Below are 6,625 nucleotides of genomic sequence, written 5' to 3'. Positions count from 1 at the left end.
AGGTTGTTGCCTGGCCATCCGAGGGCACAAAACAGGGGACCTTGGCAGCAGAAGGCGGGGGGGTTGAGAGGACCAGGGAGGGAGCCCCCCCTTAATCAGCCGTCAAGGAAAGGGGGGAGGGAGGGAGGGAGGGACTGGGGGTCCCATCCTGGGCTTCCAGAAATGGAAGGAAAAGGAAGCGGAGGTGGGTGAGGTGGGGGGCGCGTGGAGTGGAGCCCTCCTGGTCACCTAAGAGGGACACCGTGGTGCCCAGTATGGGGGAGTGGAGAGAATGACCCGACTGGGACCCTGGAGACCAGGGTTCAAATCCCCACTTCCCCAATGGGGAACTACAAGGGGGGGGAGCTGGGAGTGGTAAAGGCAGTCCCTTGATAGGCTTATAAGGGAGGTTTTCTATGGGTCAGCTCCACCCCATGGAGGGCCACTTGGAAGGGGGCGACCACAGATGCCACACAGGTGGGGAGGAAACAAGCAACGTGCAGCATCGCTGGCGGTCGGAGAAATGCAGCATCCTCCTGAGCACGACAGAGCCCATGGATGGAGAACGGGGGGGGGGGAACCACTCTGCCCCCCCCACCCATCAATCCCCTGTGATTGAGCTTGCTGGGGTTGTGAAAGATCTATTGTAGTTTTATTATTCTGACGTCATTCCTTAGAAAGACCTGCGTCTCCCAAAGTGACAGTCGTGCCTCGACCTGCGAACTTAATCGGTTCCCGAACAGGGTCACCAAAGCGACCGACATGAACCTGACCCGACTCTGGGAGGCCGAGGAAGGCAGGAGGGCCTGGCAGGTGCTCTGGTCCACGAAGAGTCGGACGCGAGTAAACAACAAAAAAGTGGGGTTTTTTCCCCCCTTTGGTTTCTAGTTGCTGGCTGTTTCGTGTTTTCTATTTGTTTGCTTTGTAGTGTTTTTTTTTAAATAATGTTTTTAAAATAAAAAAAACATTCTATTGACCCAAAAAAGAGGGAGGTGTGTGGTAAAGGTGACACAAGAGCCGGTGAGGAGGACCAAGGGGGAAGAGTCCGGCAGATGATGGAAGGAGATGATGATGGCGCCTCCTTTCTCTCCTGGGCGGTGGGTGGTGGGTCTCCCTCGGGGAGGAGAGGCGGCCCCGATCCCTGCCTGCCTGCCTGGGAGCGCTCTTTGACTCCAGGTACAGGAAAGGAAGGAAAGGCTCTGCCCGGATGGGTCTCCTCTCTCTTCCCGCCTCTCTCGGTGAACCCGGGTTGGCGACACGGGAACCGCGCGTCTCGTCGGAGCCTCTCCTCCCCCCCCTGAGAAGCGGAGACCTTTGGGGAGGGGGCCGCCCGGAGACGCTCTTGGGAGCCTTTGGAGGCCCTTCCACCCCCCCAGCCCCCCGCGCCCGCCTTGTTTCTCCCCCCTTTTCCCCCCCGCCCTTCGTGGGAGGGGCCTCGAGAGCTCCGAAGGGGAGGGAAGCCCCGCCCCCTCCCCCTCCTCCCTCTCCCCCCCCCCCGAACGGGAACCGGAAACGGGAACCCCCTGGGCCGCCCGCCTCTTCCTTCCCGCCCAGAGAGAGAGAGAGAGAGAGAGAGAGAGAGAGAGAGAGGAAGGAAGGAAGGAAGAGGAGCGGGGCTCGCCTCCCGGATCGGGACCGGGTCACGGAGGTGGGGCGCCGGGGTGAGGGTGGGGTGGGGGGCGCAGGTGGGCGGATGGGGGGGTGAGATCTGCAAAGGGGGAGGAAGGTGCCTGGTTGTGGTTGGCGGTGCTCGGCCTTCGTGCAAGGCGGTTTCCCCCTCTGGGTCTCCTCGGGAGGGAGAGGCGGGGGAGGGGATTCAAAGGGGAGAGAAAAGGGGGTCTCGGGGGCCCACATCGCGACCCCCCCCCCCGGGCAGGGAGATCAACGCAACCCCTGAAAGGCCCTAGGCTGGGGCTTCATCGGTGTGTGTGTGTGTGTGTGTGTAGGGAGGGCGAGTAAGGAGACCCTCGCCCCCCCCTCAGCCTTCCCTTGGATCCTGCCAGCCCCCCCCCCCCACCGCTGCAAGGAAACAAAGGACGGGGAGAAAGTGAGGTGGCCTCTTTCCTCCCCCCCCGACTCCCTCCCATGACGTAGGACGACCCCCTCCCTCCCTCCCTCCTTTAAAGGGACAAAGTGGCGGGGGGCGGAGAGGAAAAGGGGGCGGGGGTCCGCCCTGCGCCTTTGCCTACGGGGGGGGGGGGGTTGTCTGCTGGACCTGAAGAGACAGAGAGAGAGAGAGAAGATGGGAGAGATCTTTCTGGAGCGGAGGCTGGAAGGGAGATCGATCCCCCCAGGAACGGGTCTCCCCCAAAATCCTCTTCTGGTCTTGTGGGTCCCGAAGGCGCCATTCAGGTCCATCGGCTGTGCAAAAGACCTGCCCCCTGGCTCCTCCTTCTGCCTAGGGATTCCCCCTCCGGCCTCCCTTTCATGGCTCTCCATGGGGTGGAGCAAAAAGAGGCCGGAAGAGGCTCCGGTGGTCCTTCCAAGCGGAGGGCAGGAGGAAAGAAGGACCGGAAAAGGCCACCCGGCCCCTCTGGATCTGGAGCGTTTCCCTCTCCAAGCAGGTCTTTTGCAGAGTGAATGCCTCTGGAGGGTCACTTCCAGACCGAGGGGTCGTGGAAATGCTTTCTTTTACAGCAGGGGTGGCCCACACCAAGACCCCCCCCCCGACCCCACCCTCAGTGGCCGCCTTTCCACCCCCTGGGAGGTTGCCAGGGAGCTCAAAGGAAAGAGCAAAGCCTCGGCGAGGTTTTGGGGTCGGAAGAGAGGAGGCAAGAAAAGTCCCGAGACCTGAACTCTGCCCGCCTTGGGTGGGCAACCCCACGACACACAGGGCTCTTGGCCCATGGAGGGGGCGAGGAGCGCCTTTGGAGACCCCCCCTGCCTTGGGATCATCCTTGAGGTGACACGAATAACGAAGGGTCCCCTGAGAAGAGAAGGCCCCGTCCAGCCCTCGGTGGTCCACCCCATCAAGCGCGCGTGGGGGTTTCCCATTTTTAGTGGGAAATGGGTTTGATTCTTTTTAAGGTGTGTAGACTTGCTGTTTTTAACTTTTAAATGTGGCCTTTTAATGACGTACATAAGCTGCCTTGGGTCCTTTTTAATGAGAAAGGAGAGATAAAAATATTTAATTAAATAGTGGGTGAAATACCACCTTGTTTCCTGCTGCCTTTATCGCAGGTCTCGGCAGGAAGCATGTCGTCTTGCTCTCTGGTTTCCAGCCGTTGCCCCCCCCCCCCCAGTGTGAGATGCTCCTTCCTTCCTTCCTTCCTTCCTTCCTTCCATCCATAATCAGCTCCTTCCTTCCTTCCTTCCTTCCTTCCTTCCTTCCTTCCTTCCTTCCTTCCTTCCTTCCTTCCTTCCTTCCTTCCTTCCTTCCTTCCTTCCTTCCTTCCTTCCTTCCTTCCTTCCTTCCCTCCTTCTCATTCCTTCCTTCCTTCCTGCCTTCCTGCCTTCCTTCCTTCCTTCCTGCCTTCCTGCCTTCCTTCCTTCCTTCCTTCCTTCCTGTTCCTCTTGTTCTGCTGCCTGAAGAAAAAGCCCCGTTCAACAGAAACATGAGGAAGGCACGTCTCAGAAGGAAACGTTTTTGATTTGCTTTATCCATAAAGCCTCCCGGCTGATCTTTTCTATTTCTCTTTTCTCCCAGGAAGGGGCAAGACTGAGCTGAATTCTCTTTGCTTTTTTTGTGTGAGGGGACCAAAAACAAAGAGCCAAATCGCAGATCCATCCAACATTTGCAAGGTAAGTGAGATTTCAAGAGGCGCCTTAAGTTGCTTGCCCCCCCCCCCCACTCTCTCCTCTCAGTTTCCCTGGCCCAGCAGGGATTTGAAGCCAGCTCTCCTGGTTTCCAGTCTGGTACTCCATCCACGACACCACACTTCTACTCTGAGCATGTGCAAAGTGTTGGTGTTTGGGGGTATGGTTTTTTTTGGATCATATTTAGGTGTAATTTAAAAAAAAAAAATCTTGATCCTGCTCACCCCAACCCCATGCTCACCAAGGGCAGGTCCTGTTGATAAAAGGCAAACATTGGTTGTCCTGGCTTGGCAATTCCACACCACCGCGTGGGTGAAGGTTCTTCCATTCCACATTCTTCTCTCTTTCCTCCTCTGCTATTTGCGTCTGCTCTTCCCTTATCTTTCGGCTCCATCCTGTCCTCTCCCGTTTGCCCTAGTAGAAAGGTTTCCTGGCTGAGTGATCCTTCCTTCACCTTTCTGCCTCTTCTCTTGGTGTCACCAACCTCTCCCACATATGTCCCCATGGCTTCTCCATCCAGAAACCTTCCCAACCTTCTATCAATACCTTACTCTCTTCACCTCTACCGTACTGGCCTCCGCTTCTCTCTCTCTCTCTCTCTCTCTCTCTCTCACTCACTCTCTTGTGCTCCTTCCTTCTCATCTCCTTTCTCTTCCATTCATCTCCCACAGGCGGGCGTTTCCCCTTTTCTTATTTGTCCCATTTCCTCTCTACTGGCTTGGGGTCCCTCCACTTTCTTTGGGCGAAGGGTGGTACCCTTTTGCCCTCTTTCTCTCATGGGGCTCTTATGAATCTTTGCTTTCCCCTTTTGCGATCCATAAGAATGCACTGAAGAAGCTGCTTCTGCTTTGGGGAATTTTGGAAAGGGAAAACCAAATGAAAGATCCCGGTATTAATCTCAACGAGTGCAGGGCTGTTTATTCCATGGATTGACCTAGAAGTTGCCTTGACAAACTCCCAGAGACTCTCCGTGTGGGATGAGCAAAGGAGTGATTCCGAATTAAGGAACTAATTCTATCTGAGTTTGGCCTCTGAGTGGCATTCCTAAATGGGCCATTTGCTAGTAGAAAATTGAGTGGGTAGAAGGTGTGAAATCTAAGCGTTTGACTTAATACAGGGGTCAAGAGAGAACAAAATATAGTGATACCTCGACTTATGAACGGCGGTGGGGGGCTCTCTGGAGGTCTTCCAAGGCGGGGAGGCTTGATCTGGCCATGGCTTTCCCGCCGCCATCAGAGACCTCCTCAGGGTCCCCCGCTGCTGCGATCGGCACCTTCAGAGGTCTCCAAGGGCTTCCCTTCCACCATCAGATTACTCCTGGGGGACCTTCTAAGATGCTGATCCCAGCAGAGGGGGATCCCGGTGAGGTCTCCCAGGGCTTTCCTGCTGCCATTGGAGGACTCCCGGAGAACCCCCGCAGCCTTGATAGGCGCCTTCAGAGGTCTCCACGGGCTTCCACATGCCGATGACGGTGGCGGGGGACCCCTGGAAGTCTGAGCCTTCCCTTTCCTAACCGTTGGGGAGAAAGAGTAGCCTCTTCGCCACCAACAGTTTGAATTTCCTACCCTTTTCACCTGCCTTTTTTTTGTTCGTAGGTCGAAGCTCCGTTCGCAATTCGATGCCATTTGTAACTCAAAATTTTTGTAAGTTGAGACGTTCGTACGTTGAGGTATCACTGTATGTAGAAATAAGATTTTCGACTCCAAGACCAGGGATAAAACTAGTTTCAGCCATATCCAGATAGCCTTGACCGTTTTTTAAATTCTGCCAGTTGAAATGATGATGAATTTAAATCTGCATCCTATCAGTGGATAACCTCTGTTGCAAAATCATATTCTTCAGGGAAACTACTTCAGCCTTTAATTTTGATTGTGACAGAGGTGCTGCGTTACCAGACTACGCCAGGGGGCGTAATGGTGAAGTGAACTGCCCAGAGATTAAACCAAACAGACACTGTTGTAGTGTTGAAGATATTATTTACAATAAAGTTGATATATACAGGGTAAATACAGCTTCTCTTTGTCCTTATACAGTCCTGGTCATTCACAGTAGTTCCTCAGTTAGTAATGGTAAATTTACAGTTTCCAGTAACCAAATATTGTTACCAATATAAAGAGTTCTGCAACCACGAAGTCTTCTCCTCTCACCACGGAGATAGTCTTCTCCCAGGATCTTCTCCTTGCAATATATGGCAAGTCTTCATCCAATGATGCAGAATATACAGCAACACGATCACCAGCAACACAATAACCAACCACTAACCATCCAACAGTCCAACTACCCAAACTACCCAACAGTTTGTCTCTGTAAGCTTGGCTAGCTTTATTCTTGGATCACCCAATCACATTGGTTGTCACACAGCTGCCTCAATTAACCCAGCTGTGCTCTCTTTTGTAACACGTTGCTCTCTAAATCTGATCCTGTAACAACTTATATACTGAATTGCAATGAACAATTCCCTAGGTTAGCTTTGAGACCTGTCAATCTCCTCCAATTGTTTATAGCAATTCTGTTACATACATTATACATTGCTTTGAACATATACAGAGTTCCTTTTACATTCACATACATTATATCATTCCCAACATTTCACATGCTTTATTATGTTTAGTTGGCCCCAATACTTTTGTTAAACAATCAGCTTTATTGTTTTCTGTTCCACAGTATACCAGTTCTATTAAACCATTTTCTATGCTTTGCTTTACATTTTGGTATCTGATATCTGTGTGTTTGGATCTGCTTTTTACATTTGGTGAGTTTGCCATCTGTATGACAGCTTGATTATCTTCAAAAACCTTTATTTGTGTTTTTATATTCATTCCCAGATCTTGTGCTAATTGTTTATAGAATACTAGATCTGTACACAATTCAGATAATGCTGCATACTCAG

At 52.8% G+C, this 6,625-nt stretch overlaps 1 protein-coding gene across 4 annotated transcripts in view; it reads left to right on the top strand.

Moving 5' to 3' along the window:
- Window positions 1-1,476: 1,476 nt before the first annotated feature.
- LOC140706537 (uncharacterized) overlaps window positions 1,477-6,625 on the top strand; it is a 52,402-nt gene continuing 47,253 nt past the window's right edge. For all 4 annotated transcript variants that reach the window (XR_013541152.1, XR_013541153.1, XR_013541154.1 and 1 more), the window contains exons 1-2: window positions 1,477-1,627; window positions 3,626-3,720. The gene's annotated coding sequence lies outside the window, so the exon portion shown is untranslated. The remainder of the gene's footprint in view (window positions 1,628-3,625; window positions 3,721-6,625) is intronic.

The sequence above is a fragment of the Pogona vitticeps genome, chromosome 1 (genome assembly GCF_051106095.1).
Source record: "Pogona vitticeps strain Pit_001003342236 chromosome 1, PviZW2.1, whole genome shotgun sequence".
Lineage (NCBI taxonomy): Eukaryota > Metazoa > Chordata > Lepidosauria > Squamata > Agamidae > Pogona > Pogona vitticeps.
This window is presented reverse-complemented; position numbering and strand designations above follow the sequence as displayed.